This window comes from Xenopus laevis, chromosome 9_10S (genome assembly GCF_017654675.1).
Source record: "Xenopus laevis strain J_2021 chromosome 9_10S, Xenopus_laevis_v10.1, whole genome shotgun sequence".
Classification (NCBI taxonomy): domain Eukaryota; kingdom Metazoa; phylum Chordata; class Amphibia; order Anura; family Pipidae; genus Xenopus; species Xenopus laevis.
Genome location: NC_054388.1, coordinates 53,635,857 through 53,650,814, shown reverse-complemented (window position 1 = coordinate 53,650,814; position 14,958 = coordinate 53,635,857). Strand labels below are relative to the sequence as shown.

At 42.9% G+C, this 14,958-nt stretch overlaps 1 pseudogene; it reads left to right on the top strand.

Moving 5' to 3' along the window:
* Positions 1-14,958, top strand: part of LOC108702256 — a 119,631-nt pseudogene that overhangs the window by 102,398 nt on the left and 2,275 nt on the right.

Here is a 14,958-nt window from a genome sequence, read left to right as displayed (position 1 = left end):
GAGGAAACTTCGGGAAAAAAATTGCTCCGAGTGCCATCCCACTGGTGATTTAAATTGTAGCCGGCGGGAGGAAGTTCAGGGAGATTAGTCAGTGTCGGACTGGGATGTCAGGAGCCCACCAGAAAACCCTAGACCAAACTATTATTCCTCCTCTCCTCACTCAACCTTTTTATTCTCCTAGTCTTTTATATCTACAGTACATACTATACTCAATTCTTCCATTATTAAGCCTCTTTGCTCCCATAAAGAATTAGGGAATGACCATGAAATAGGCCAAATGATTAGAAGCAAGAGGGCCCACTGACACCTGGGCCCACCAAGGGGTAAATTTATCAAAGAGTGAATTTCCGCCACTAGAGTAAAATTCCGCAGCTCTCAATTCATTTCTATAGGAATTTTGAAAGGCGTATTTATCAATGGGTGAAAGTGGAAGTTCACCCTTTGATAAATACGCCTATAAAAATCCCATAGAAATGAATGGAGAGTGGCAGAATTTCACTCTAGTGGCGGAACTTCACTATTAACTTCACTCTTTGATAAATATACCTCCAAGAGTTTTCCTGGTATCCCGTGGGCCAGTCCGACACTGTTAGTTGCCCAAAGAAGAGGCAATTTGTCGCCGGGCGACTAATCTCCCCGAATCTTCTCGTCTCTGCCCTTAAGGACCTGGGATTCAGTTCCAAAAGTTCTCTATCTTAAAGATGGGTAGGACTGATGCCTACAGTGGGGATCAGATAGGATCTTTATCTTAGTCATAAAGCACGGCAATACTTTAAAGAGATCATCTGTTTCTTCCCAGTGCAAGCACTTAAAGTCATAATCGTGTAAGGCTATACATGTCCTAATAAATAATCTTTAAATTTAATTATTTTTGCTACTGTCTTCACTGTTAGTTGGTCTCCATACTTTAGTGTTCTTTCTAATTTTGGTAACCCTTAAACTGGCATCCATGTAGTGAGACCGAACATCACCATTTTCTACATTCTATACTTTAGCATTAACACTTGTTTTTGGAGTAAATCTACACACTATTCATTCTCATTGGTTTTGTCTAATTTCTTTTTCCAAATTTATATTTATTTTATTCCATTTTCTGATGAAAAAGCAGTATATTACTGTTTTGTCTCATTGCACACAGGTTGTATACCAGCTGACAAGAAATGGAGATAAATAAGACTAACTGAGTAGAAGCTTTGCTAATGTGTTTTACTGGACATTTATAAAAAAATAAAAATAAATAAATAAAATGGATGTGATTCTTTTTTAGAGACAGAAGATATTTCATGCCTTAAGAAGTTCAGGCCTCTGTTTAGGGGAACAGCTCAATTTTTCTTTATGCCACACTGTTCTGATACTGATGGATCTACCACCTCAGTACCCAGACCCAATCCATCCACTGAATTTAAATCCGCTCTGGCAGATATAGTTCATAGTTCTGAGTGATGGAATGGCCAACAAATAAGGTTATTAATATCTCTACTGTTTTTTTCTGCCTTGAGAGTGTCGGTTACAAGGAACCTCTTAGTATTTCATGATTAGGCCTCTGGCTCAAGTGTCTTTTTAAGTTGAAGAAGAAAAGTGTGCTCTGCTTAAATTGTTTTGCGGCTCTGCCCAGACCCATGTAATGACAGGGTTACATTGGGAAAGTCTACTTCGTTTTCTATTGTTAGAATGTTCTAAGTCCCTTTCCTGTTTTGAAGGGGATGTAAACCCCAAAATAAAACATTGCCCAATGAAAGAAAATATAAATCTAATCAACTTCCTAATACACATTCATACACATTTTTACTGGTTTTAAAGTTGTATTTGTAAATGTAAGTTATGTTGCCCGCAAGGAAGTGAAGTGAAGTGTAGTCACAGTTTTGCAGTTCCCTTCTCACTTCATGCTGCTCTAGTCATTTGCTTATCACAGCCTAAACTGGGATTCAAAATAGGTCCTGGCATTTCAAGTACACACAGGCCCAAGAAATCCCCCCACAAGTCCACTAAATAGTGTCTTACAGCAGCACCTCTGGTCTTTCCCAGAATCCACAGATTGCCAGTGCTCATTAGCCCACAAAACTGACACAGTAGAAAAGCCCACTAGCCTGATGTACAGTATACCATACAGTTATTCCCATGTATCGGCACTAGTCCAGTGCCAAGGTATCATCCCCACCATTCCTGAAACATAAGGACCTGTTGGTATTGTCACTCAGCAGATTGTAATGCTGCAATTCTCCCCTGTGTTGGACTTAGATCACACTTCAGCTTTACCCCAAATTAATGATAATGAAAAAGAGATGGAACTATAGACTGTTCCAGTTACACCACCGAATCCAACCCGGACACATGTATATTTATCAAGAACGGTGAGAAATAGCATGAATGTTGATGTTTTTGAAGAATGTGCTGTTTTGCTTTATGTTGGCCACAAGGGTTAAGTTATCATTTGTATTTAACATTGGCCTTTCCAAGCTACAAAGCTCCATTTACTGGTATGGGATCCATTATCTGGAAACCTATTATCCAGAAAGCTCCGAATTACTGAATGGCAGTCTCCCATAGACTCCATTTTATCCAAATAATACAAATTTTAAAAAATTATTTCCTTTTTCTCTGTAATAATAAAACAGTACTGTTATGTTTTGGGTAGCCGAGGATGAGTAGAGTATAACAGTGCTTTATTAGCAGAGTCATGCAGGCATTACACAACAGTAACTTTCACTTTTAAGCTGACAGGAAGTCTGCACAGTATAAGTCTGAGCACAGTGACATCTACAGGCCATCTGCACAAACACCACATATTCCCCCTATAGTAGGAAAGCATTTGGACAACTATAATAAACAGCAACAATTAAACAGTATGCAATTTAAAACAATAATATACATTCTTCACATCACAAAGTCCTTGGTCCATGCAGGTAGTTTTCTGATTCTCTCAGTATGCCTTATAGGTTCACTTTCTTCAGGCCTATTGCAGTTAACATCAGGGGGCAGATTCACTAAGGGTCGAATTTCGAAGTAAAAAATACTTCGAAATTCGACCCTCGAATTGAAATCCTTCGACTTCGAATATCGAAGTCGAAGGATTTAGCGCTAAACGTTCGTTCGATCGATCGAAGGATTTTTCGTTCGATCGAACGATTAAATCCTTCGAATCGAACGATTCGAAGGATTTTAATCCAACGATCGAAGGAAAATCCTTCGATCAAAAAAAGTTTAGCAAGCCTATGGGGACCTTCCCCATAGGCTAACATTGACTTCGGTAGGTTTTATCTGCCGAAGTAGGGGGTCGAAGTTTTTTTTAAAGGGAAAGTACTTCGACTATCGAATGGTCGAATAGTCGAACGATTTTTCGTTCGAATCGAAGTCGAAGGTCGTAGTCGAAGGTCGAAGTAGCCCATTCGATGGTCGAAGTACCCAAAAAATACTTCGAAATTCGAAGTATTTTTCATTCGAATCCTTCACTCGAGCTTAGTGAATCGGCCCCCAGGAGTAGGAAAATGTCATTCATCAAATGGAGCTTCTCCAAAGTCATATCTAACAGGAGCAAGACGACCTGAATTCCATATGCGTCCATCAGACAGTTCATTTGTGTATGGTACTCACTGGCGTCTCACTTCAAGTGGTGTAGTAAATTTAGATTGTCCTTGTTTCAGTATTCCTGGTTTCTTAATTCTGACTAAAGATCCAGGCTGAAAGTATTCTTCTGTGGCACCACGTTTTCTGTCAGTATAAGCCTTGCATTTGGCTTGTTGTCGTTTCACAATGTCAGCAGTAGATGATATGTAGGCACAGTATTTTGTGGAAGTTTGATGTCTGCAATATGTAACTTAGTGTGCATCTGTCTGCCATGTAATAATTCAGCTGGAGATGATTGGGTTGTTGCATGGCGCGTTGCTCTGTAGTTATGTAGGAACTCTGTTGTAAATACTTTCCAAGATTTCCCAGTAAGATTTGCTGTCTGTAGTGCTTCTTTCAGACTTCTGTTGAATCGCTCGATTCCTCCATTTGCTTGTGGGTAATACACTGAAGATTTCCTATGTACAATATTCCTGTCTCTCAGAAAGGATTCAAAAACATATGAGACAAACTGAGGTCCGTTGTCTGATATTAACTCCTTTGGATTACCTTCTCTGCTGAAGACTGTAGACAGAAATTTTATTAATGTAGCTGATGTTATATGAGAAACAAATGCAATTTCAGGCCATTTACTGTAATAGTCTATCAAGGTTATAGCAAATCTGCAGTCTATAGGAGCATCTGTAAAAGGACCAACAATATCAATAGCAATTTTTTCCCATGCTGAATCAAGAAATGGTACTGGTTTTACATCTGGTCTCCACTTAACTTTGTGTACAAAGTTCTTTGCACAGTCCAGCGAAGTGTTGCTTTGTGGTGAAATTTTAGACACTGGCTGTGTGGCAGACACTGGTGCTGTAGTAATGAGACCATCAACTAATTGTAGGTTTAATGCAGCAGAGATCCCTTCCAAGTATAGCAATGCCCTTTTTCACAATGTAAAAGTCACATTTTGCAGTATTTGTTTCAAATTGTACAGTCACTGGCAAGCAACCAAGCACAGGGATTGGATCTTTTAAGTAACTGACCAGTTTCAGGGCAGGTGCAACAAGTGGATCTTTTGCAAAGTATTTCAAGAAAATATCCTTTGGTAGTATAGAAACAGCTGAACCTGTATCAGCATCAGGTTAATGGAATGTCCCTTGTCAGCAGAGGCAGTACTGACATTGACAGTGCATATAAACTTGTATGGAATAAATGTACCAGCTTTATCCACACTTAATACTGTAACGTTTGTAGTAGTGACTTTGTGAACATCTTTAGCAGAACTACGGCAGATCTTAGCAAATGTCCTACTTTTGTGCATTTGCGGCACCGTTTAGCTTTTGCAGGACATGTAACATAATTTACAGTGTGTTGTGTTGAACCACAGCGGAAGCAGTATTTTCTATTTGTATTTGCTGTATGGTTTTGGAGTGAATCCCTTTCCTTAGCATTGTATTTTGCCTGTGACTGTACATTATTAGGCCACAGTGTTGAATTCACAGTCTGTACATTCCCAGCAGTTCCCTGACTGAGAGTTTTAGCCTCTGCCACTGCTGTTTCAATTTGACTAGCAACTGTAATAGCCTTTGCAAGGGTTAAATCCTGCTATAGGAGCAGTCTCTCTCTAATGCGAGGTGAGTTCGTTTTTTCCACTATTTGGTCTCTTAGCATTTCATCTGTTAGATTCCCAAACTCACAGGTAACAACCAGCTCTCTCAAAGCAAATTGTTCTGGGGATTCGCCATTACGTTTTCCACGTTGGCAGAATTTGATTGATTTTATTTAATGTTTAAAGGATTTTCTAGTAGACTTAAGGTATGAAGATCCAAATTACGGAAAAATCCTTTATCCAGAATACCCCAGGTCTACATTCTGGATAACAGGTCCCATATCTGCACAGTGCTGCTTTCCTTCCCATGGTCAGGCAGGAAGCTAGGTCCTGGATACGATCTTTCAGTGCAAGTTTTTTTATCATTAATAACATGTATTTATATAGCGCCAACATATTTCGCAGCACTGATTATTATTTAAGACAGCCATACATAAGCCAATCCTATATAGTATCCAGGATAGTGACCCACATGTCAAATGACAGACACTTGAGGTCCTCATTTCTACTAGTTCACGTTGAGCATCTCAATGACTGAAACAGCAGGAAGTAAAGAGGAGCTGCAGATTTCTCCACTTCCTCAGCTGCCGTTGCAGCATTCACTGGCCTACCCAGTGCATTGGTACATTAAATTGTAAAACCTACCCATCAGTGAACTAACAGATATCTGTGAATTGGTCTTATCTGGGCAGCAAACTGTACTAAATTCAACAGGGAGTGAATGGTAATGAAAAGTAGCCACTTTGGGTCACTAGAGTCACTCATAAGGCTCACAAGTATTGAATCTCTTTCATATATACTACTGATACTAGATACCACTCCCATTAACCCCTAACATGCTTTTTAGATTGTTATTCCACTGCCTGACAGATTCGCCAATATACAGTGAAGAGACTGGTTACATGGTTGTTTCCCTACAGATGATCCGAGCAGAGGTCTGCTTGGTTTGTGGACAGAAGGTCCGTTTTGGCAAGATGTGCCTGAAGTGCAAGGATTGTCGTATCCTAATACACCTCGAGAGTAAGGATTTCTGCCCCAAAATGTGCTCTTCTGCCTTCCCAACCCCCAGTATAAACTTCAAAAATGGGCCGGTAATTACCTTTTTTGTGTTTTGTACTCCAAGCCTCTGTATTGGCACCTCACACACTCTCCCCTCTATACAGGGAATTGTGGCAGATTTCATACCTGCAATGCCTACCGACTTGCACTTTCCCTACAGTGAGTTGGGTCTAAACAGATACATTGTGCAATCACATCTGATTCATCCCTCATTGCACATTCTAAGGTGTATGAATCCTTGGGAAAAGGTGCATTGTGGGGGAAAAAAATCATTGCAATTGCCTCCAAAAATTCACTTTGTTAACTGCGTCAGGGTAAGTGAATAAGCCCTACTGTTTTATTAATTTTATAGATGATTAGTTGCAGTACCACTTCCAATAGCCAGTTTTCCTTTCAGGGATGCAATAGAACAAAGCCAACATTGGACTAGCGCTGCAGATGTTTGAACAAATGATCTCCCAGAAACAACATCCCCCTCGTTTTAATTAGCTAAGTTGGCTCTGGAGTATATGATTTCTATAAATGTCTCACACCAGCCCTTACACACGATGAAAGTAGTTAGTGTCTATTTTTGTGCCGTTTACAGCTTGTCTTGGTTTTTATAAAAGCATGGTCTCAAAATATCTGCAGCCTGTGAATATGACGGTTTGGGATAATTACACATGGCAAGCAATGAATTAGTTCAATTTACTATATGCTGCTTCGGAACAACCAATGGGGTTTCACATGGTTTCTATTGCTCTTTATCCCCTGCCAGACATTCTTGATGAGTATGACGGAAGAGCTGAGACTTGTCAGGCTGTGCATGCTCTGCCTGCTCCTAACAGAGACTAGAGATGTCGCGAACTGTTCGCCGGCGAACTTGTTCGCGCGAACATCGGGTGTTCGCGCTCGCCGGAAGTTCGCGAACGTCGCGCGACGTTCGCCATTTTGGGTTCGCCATTGTTGGCGCTTTTTTTTGCCCTCTCACCCCAGACCAGCAGGTACATGGAAGCCAATCAGGAAGCTCTCCCCTGGACCACTCCCCTTCCCTATAAAAACCGAAGCCCTGCAGCGTTTTTTCACTCTGCCTGTGTGTGCTGAAGAGATAGTGTAGGGAGAGAGCTGCTGCCTGTTAGTGATTTCAGGGACAGTTGAAAGTTTGCTGGCTAGTAATCGTTTTGATACTGCTCTGTTATTGGAGGGACAGAAGTCTGCAGGGGTTTGAGGGACATTTAAGCTTAGGTAGCTTTGCTGGCTAGTAATCTACCTTCTACTGCAGTGCTCTGTATGTAGCTGCAGTGGGCAGCTGTCCTGCTTCTGATCTCATCTGCTGACTGCTGCAATAACAGTAGTCCTTGTAAGGACTGCTTTTATTTATTTTTTTGTTGTTTTACTACTACTACTACTACTACTATAAGAGCCCAGTGCTATTAGTCTAGCAGTGTTGGGGAGTGGGACTGGTGTGCTAATCTGCTGCTCCTAGTAGTTCAGCAGCACCAACTTTAATTTTTTTTTTTTAATATTCATTTTTTTTTTATTTTACTTTTTTTTATTTTACTACCGCTGTAGTAGTGTATAAGTTGACCTTTTAGGCATTATTTGCCCTGTAGGCATTATTTGCACACTGTTTTCTTCAACCCGCCATCTAGCTGTGTGACCTTGTTCACATTCTGTCTAAATATCCATAATATTACCGTCTCCAGAAAAAACACCGGAGTGACTTTTTTCAAGCAGCCATAATATATTTTACGTAATCCGTATCCACCGCTGTAGTAGTGTATACGTTGACCTTGTAGGCATTATTTGCACACTGTTTTCTTCAACCCTCCATCTAGCTGTGTGAGCTTGTTCACATTTTGTCTAAATATTGATAATATTATCGTCTCTAGAAAAACCACTTGAGTTACTTTTTTTCAAGCAGCATTCATATATTTTACGTAATCCGTATCCACCGCTGTAGTAGTGTATACGTTGACCTTGTAGGCCTTATTTGCACACTGTTTTCTTCAACCCGCCATCTAGCTGTGTGACCTTGTTCACATTCTGTCTAAATATCCATAATATTACCGTCTCCAGAAAAAACACCGGAGTGACTTTTTTCAAGCAGCCATAATATATTTTACGTAATCCGTATCCACCGCTGTAGTAGTGTATACGTTGACCTTGTAGGCATTATTTGCACACTGTTTTCTTCAACCCGCCATCTAGCTGTGTGACCTTGTTCACATTCTGTCTAAATATCCATAATATTACCGTCTCCAGAAAAAACACCGGAGTGACTTTTTTCAAGCAGCCATAATATATTTTACGTAATCCGTATCCACCGCTGTAGTAGTGTATACGTTGACCTTGTAGGCATTATTTGCACACTGTTTTCTTCAACCCGCCATCTAGCTGTGTGACCTTGTTCACATTCTGTCTAAATATCCATAATATTACCGTCTCCAGAAAAAACACCGGAGTGACTTTTTTCAAGCAGCCATAATATATTTTACGTAATCCGTATCCACCGCTGTAGTAGTGTATACGTTGACCTTGTAGGCATTATTTGCACACTGTTTTCTTCAACCCGCCATCTAGCTGTGTGACCTTGTTCACATTCTGTCTAAATATCCATAATATTACCGTCTCCAGAAAAAACACCGGAGTGACTTTTTTCAAGCAGCCATAATATATTTTACGTAATCCGTATCCACCGCTGTAGTAGTGTATACGTTGACCTTGTAGGCATTATTTGCACACTGTTTTCTTCAACCCGCCATCTAGCTGTGTGAGCTTGTTCACATTTTGTCTAAATATTGATAATATTATCGTCTCTAGAAAAACCACTTGAGTTACTTTTTTTCAAGCAGCATTCATATATTTTACGTAATCCGTATCCACCGCTGTAGTAGTGTATACGTTGACCTTGTAGGCATTATTTGCACACTGTTTTCTTCAACCCGCCATCTAGCTGTGTGTATTATCGTTTCCAGAAAAACCAACTGAGTTTTTGTTGTTGTTGTTGTTTTTTTAAAAATAATGCCAGGCAAAGGCAGGCCGCCACGCAGAGGCCGTGCTAGGGGCCGTGCTGCTATGCAATCCTGTGGCCCTAGCAAATTGCCCAGTTTTAAAAAGCCAATGACCCTGAACTCCCAAAATGCTGAAGAGGTAGTTGACTGGCTTACACAGCACACCCCATCCTCTACCGTTTCTAACTTTACCACAACATCCTCCTCATCCTCCACTGCTATGGCCACCCCACGTAACACTTCCTCCACCACCGGTGCCCCTTCTTCACTGGGGTCAGAGGAGTTATTTTCCCATGAGTTTCTTGAACTGAGTAATGCGCAACCATTATTGCCAGAAGAAGATGAAGGAGATGAGGACCTTACACCAGATTTAATTCTGGCAGAGAACACGATAGAGATGGACATAATGAGTGATGAGGAGGAGGTCCCCGCTGCTGCTTCCTTCTGTGATGTGTCAGAAGAAATTGATGCATCTGAGGAGAATGATGATGAGGAGATTGATGTTTTGTGGGTGCCTAGTAGAAGAGAGCAAGAGGAGGGTAGTTCAGATGGAGAGACGGAGAGTCAGAGAGGCAGTAGGAGAATAAGACTTAGAAGAAGCAGGGAGGACAGCCCGCAGGGATCAGTAGGGCAACAACATGTATCGGCACCTGTGTTCAGCCGGCCAACGCACCCGCCATTGCCGCCAATGCCGCCAACTTCTACTGTTACCGCCAGATCGCACACTTCCAAAAAGTCAGCAGTGTGGGATTTTTTTAATGTGTGTGCCTCTGACAAAAGCATTGTAATTTGCAATGAGTGCAGTCAGAAACTGAGCCTTGGTAAGCCCAACAGCCACATAGGTACAACTTCTATGCGAAGGCACATGAGCGGCAAGCACAAAGCACTTTGGGAGCAACACCTCAAAGGCAACAGGCAAACTAAAAGCCACACTCCTTCTGGTCCAGCATCTTACTGCTCTACCTCTGCTCTCCTTGACCCGTCTGAACCACCCTCCACTCCGCCTTCCACCTTGACCACCTGTTCCCATTCCCAGTCATCTGCCACCAGCCAAGTTTCTGTGAAGGCCATGTTTGAGCGTAAGAAGCCAATGTCTGACTGTCACCCCCTTGCCCGGCGTCTGACAGCTGGCTTGTCTGCACTCTTAGCCCGCCAGCTTTTACCATACCAGCTGGTGGACTCTGAGGCCTTCCGCAAATTTGTAGCAATTGGGACACCGCAGTGGAAGGTACCCAGCCGCAATTTTTTTTCTAAAAAGGGAATACCACACCTGTACCAACATGTGCAGAGCCAAGTTACCGCATCTCTGTCACTTAGTGTTGGGCCAAAGGTCCATATGACTACTGACGCATGGTCCTCCAAGCATGGTCAGGGCAGGTATGTCACCTACACTGCCCACTGGGTGAACTTGGTAATGGCTGGGAAGCAGGGAATGGGTAGCTCAACAGCAACAGTGGAGTTGGTGTCACCGCCACGGATTGCACGCGGTTCTGCCACCACCTCTACTCCTCCATCGCTCTCTACCTCGTCTTCTTCTTCTTCTTACTCTGCTGCTGGGTCCTCCTTCTCCTCCTCCACACCTGTGCACCCCCAGCTCCCCCTAGGCTATTCGACGTGCCAGGTACGCCGTTGTCACGCTGTCTTGGGGATGACGTGCCTGGAAAGCAAAAACCATACCGGATCTGTACTCCTGTCATCTCTGCAGTCACAGGCCGATCGGTGGCTGACCCCACACCAACTGCAGATCGGAAAAGTGGTGTGTGACAATGGAAGCAATCTGTTGGCAGCGTTGAGACTAGGCAATTTAACACATGTGCCCTGCATGGCACATGTGTTAAATTTAATAGTCCAACGTTTTGTCTCCAAGTACCCAGGATTCCAGGACGTTCTCACCCAGTCCAGAAAGGTGTCGGCCCATTTCAGACGTTCCTACACAGCCATGGCACGCCTTGCTGACATTCAGCAGCGCTACAACATGCCAGTCAGGCGTTTGATTTCTGACAGCCAGACTCGCTGGAATTCAACGCTCCTTATGTTGGAACGTCTGCTGCAACAACAAAGGGCCGTCAACGAGTACCTTTTTGAACTGGGTGGTAGGACTGGATCTGCACAGCTGGGGATTTTTTTCCCCCGTTACTGGGTGCTTATGCGCGATGCCTGCAGGCTCATGCGACCTTTTGAAGAGGTGACAAATATGGTCAGTCGCACCGAAGGCACCATCAGCGACCTAATACCCTTCGCTTTATTCCTGGAGCGTGCCGTGCGACGAGTGACAGATGAGGCTGTAGACCAGCGTGACGAGGAGCTGGAAGCGCACGATTTCTGGTCGGAATCACCAGAACGAACCCAGGCACCTGCTGCAACGCAGGGAGAGGTGCCAGAAGTGGAGTCAGAGGAGGAAGGTGGCTTTGTGGAGGAGGAGGAGGAGGACCAACAGGAGCAGGCTTCCCAGGGGGTTAGTGGTGACCTTTTGGGGACCCCTGGTCTTGTATGTGGCTGGGGGGAGGAGACCGTGGATGATGCAGTCCTTGATAATGAGGAAGCGGAGATGGATAGCTCTGCATCCAACCTTGTGAGAATGGGGTCTTTCATGCTGTCATGCCTGTTGAAGGACCCCCGTATCAAGAGGCTTAAGGAGAAGGACCTGTACTGGGTCGCAACGCTACTAGACCCTCGGTACAAGCATAAAGTGTCAGAAATGTTACCAACATACCACAAGTCCGAAAAGATGCGGCATTTACAAACCAGCCTGCAAACATGTTGTACAATGCTTTTAAGGGTGATGTCAATTCAGGAACTCATCAACATTCCAGGGGCAGAGGTGCCAGTAATCCTGCCACGAGCACACCTGCAAGGACAAAGCCCTTTGGCCAGTCTGTAACGTCAGACATGCAAATGTTTTTCTGTCCAAGGCAGCGCCACAACCCTTCTGGATCCACCCTCAAAGAACGCCTCGACCGGCAGGTAGCGGACTACCTGGCATTAACTGCAGATATCGACACTCTGAGGAGCGATGAACCCCTGGACTACTGGGTGTGCAGGCTTGATCTGTGGCCAGAGCTGTCACAATTTGCCATGAACCTCTTGTCTTGCCCAGCCTCAAGTGTGCTCTCAGAAAGGACCTTCAGTGCAGCAGGAGGGATTGTAACTGAGAAGAGAACTCGCCTAGGTCACAAAAGTGTCGATTACCTGACCTTTATTAAAATGAATGAGGGGTGGATCTCGGAGGGTTACTGCACGCCGGAAGACTTGTTCTGACTTCTATGCAGCTGTCCTTCTCTTCAAGCCTCATGACTCCACACACAGCTGTCCTTTAGCGTCCTCCTCCTCCCTCCGCCACCATTACAAACTAGGGTGCAAACCCTACTGGTTTAATTTTTTCTGGCCTCTGTGCTTCAGTGGCTGCAACCAAAAAAACTGGGCAAACAATGTCTACAAGGTCAACGTATGGCAAAAAATGACTATTTTCAGCATTTATATGGCATATTTTTTCTGGCAACTGTGCTTCAGTGGCTGCGTCCAAAAAAATGCATATTTTCTGCATTTATATGGCATAATTTTTCTGGCCTCTGTGCTTCAGTGGCTGCAACCAAAAAAATGCATATTTTTCAGCATTTATATGGCATAATTTTTCTGGCCTCTGTGCTTCAGTGGCTGCAACCAAAAAAATTTATATTTTCAGCATTTATATGGCATAATTTTTCTGGCAACTGTGCTTCAGTGGCTGCGACCAAAAAAATGCATATTTTCAGCATTTATATGGCATAATTTTTCTGGCCTCTGTGCTTCAGTGGCTGCAACCAAAAAAATGTATATTTTCAGCATTTATATGGCATAATTTTTCTGGCAACTGTGCTTCAGTGGCTGCGACCAAAAAAATGCATATTTTCTGCATTTATATGGCATAATTTTTCTGGCCTCTGTGCTTCAGTGGCTGCAACCAAAAAAATTTATATTTTCAGCATTTATATGGCATAATTTTTCTGGCCTCTGTGCTTCAGTGGCTGCAACCAAAAAAATGCATATTTTCAGCATTTATATGGCATAATTTTTCTGGCAACTGTGCTTCAGTGGCTGCGACCAAAAAAATTACTATTTTCAGCATTTATATGGCATATTTTTTCTGGCCTCTGTGCTTCAGTGGCTGCGGCCAAAAAAACTGGGCAAACAATGCCTACAAGGTCAACGACGTTGACCTTGTAGGCATTGTTTGCCCAGTTTTTTTGGCCGCAGCCACTGAAGCACAGAGGCCAGAAAAAATATGCCATATAAATGCTGAAAATAGTCATTTTTTGCCATACGTTGACTCAACGTATATGGCAAAAAATTACTATTTTCAGCATTTATATGGCATATTTTTTCTGGCAACTGTGCTTCAGTGGCTGCGACCAAAAAAACTGGGCAAACAATGCCTACAAGGTCAACGTATGGCAAAAAATGACTATTTTCAGCATTTATATGGCATATTTTTTCTGGCAACTGTGCTTCAGTGGCTGCAACCAAAAAAACTGGGCAAACAATGTCTACAAGGTCAACGTATGGCGAAAAATTACTATTTTCAGCATTTATATGGCATATTTTTTATGGCAACTGTGCTTCAGTGGCTGCGTCCAAAAAAACTGGGCAAACAATGCCTACAAGGTCAACGTATGGCAGTTGTTTAAAGAGAACAGTAGATTACTATCCAGCAAAGCTACCTAAGCTAAAATGTCCCTCAAATCCCTGCAGACTTCTGTCCCTCCAATACAGAGCAGTATCAAGCAGATTACTAGCCAGCAAACTTACTATCATCTGTCCCTGAAATCACTAACAGCTCTCCCCCTACACTATCTCTTCCAAGCACACACAGGCAGATTTTTCAGATACATTTTTGCCCTTGATCCCCCTCTGGCATGCCACTGTCCAGGTCGTTGCACCCTTTAAACAACTTTAAAATCATTTTTCTGGCCAGAAATGTCTTTTCTAGATGTTAAAGTTCGCCTTCCCATTGAAGTCTATGGGGTTCGCGAACCATTCGCGAACCGCTCGCATTTTTGCGCAAGTTCGCTAATATGTTCGCGAACTTTTTTTCCGACGTTCGCTACATCCCTAACAGAGACACTCTTGCCTTCCTCATCTTGCATCTCTACAGGTACTGCAACAAGCACCACCCAAGTTGACCTCAAAGAATTACCTCTGTCTATACCCACCAAAGCCAAAATGTATTGCACTGCCATGTCTTTCATCTTAACCATAAGCTGCCATTACAGAACTTTATCCTAACACACTACTTACATTAGAGATCCTACTGGGAGGATGTTAAGGACATTATAGTCATGGTAGCTCACAGATAAAAAAAAAAACATTTTAACTGCCCCTCCGGTAGGGATGCACCAAATCCACTTGGCTGAACCAAATTTGAACCCTAATCTGTATATGCAAACTAGGTTCAGAGAGGGACTTTTTTTTTTAGTCCCTTGTTTGTGTTACAAAGTCACATGATTTTAAGGATTTGGTTCGGCCAGGCACTTGTATTTGACAGAATCTGAATCTTACTGAAAGAGGTTGAATCCCAAACTGAATCCTGGATTTGGTACATCCCTACCATGCAGAGCTGGTCAGTAGGTTATTGTGGTATGAGGAAGAACCAACAGACTGGCTGGTTAAAACCTATTGAAGTCCTGTCCAGACATCTTTAGATCAGGGTCTGGATAGGTTCCTGGGGCCAAACAACTGGATCATGCTTTAAAGGATCATCCTTTCTCTTCC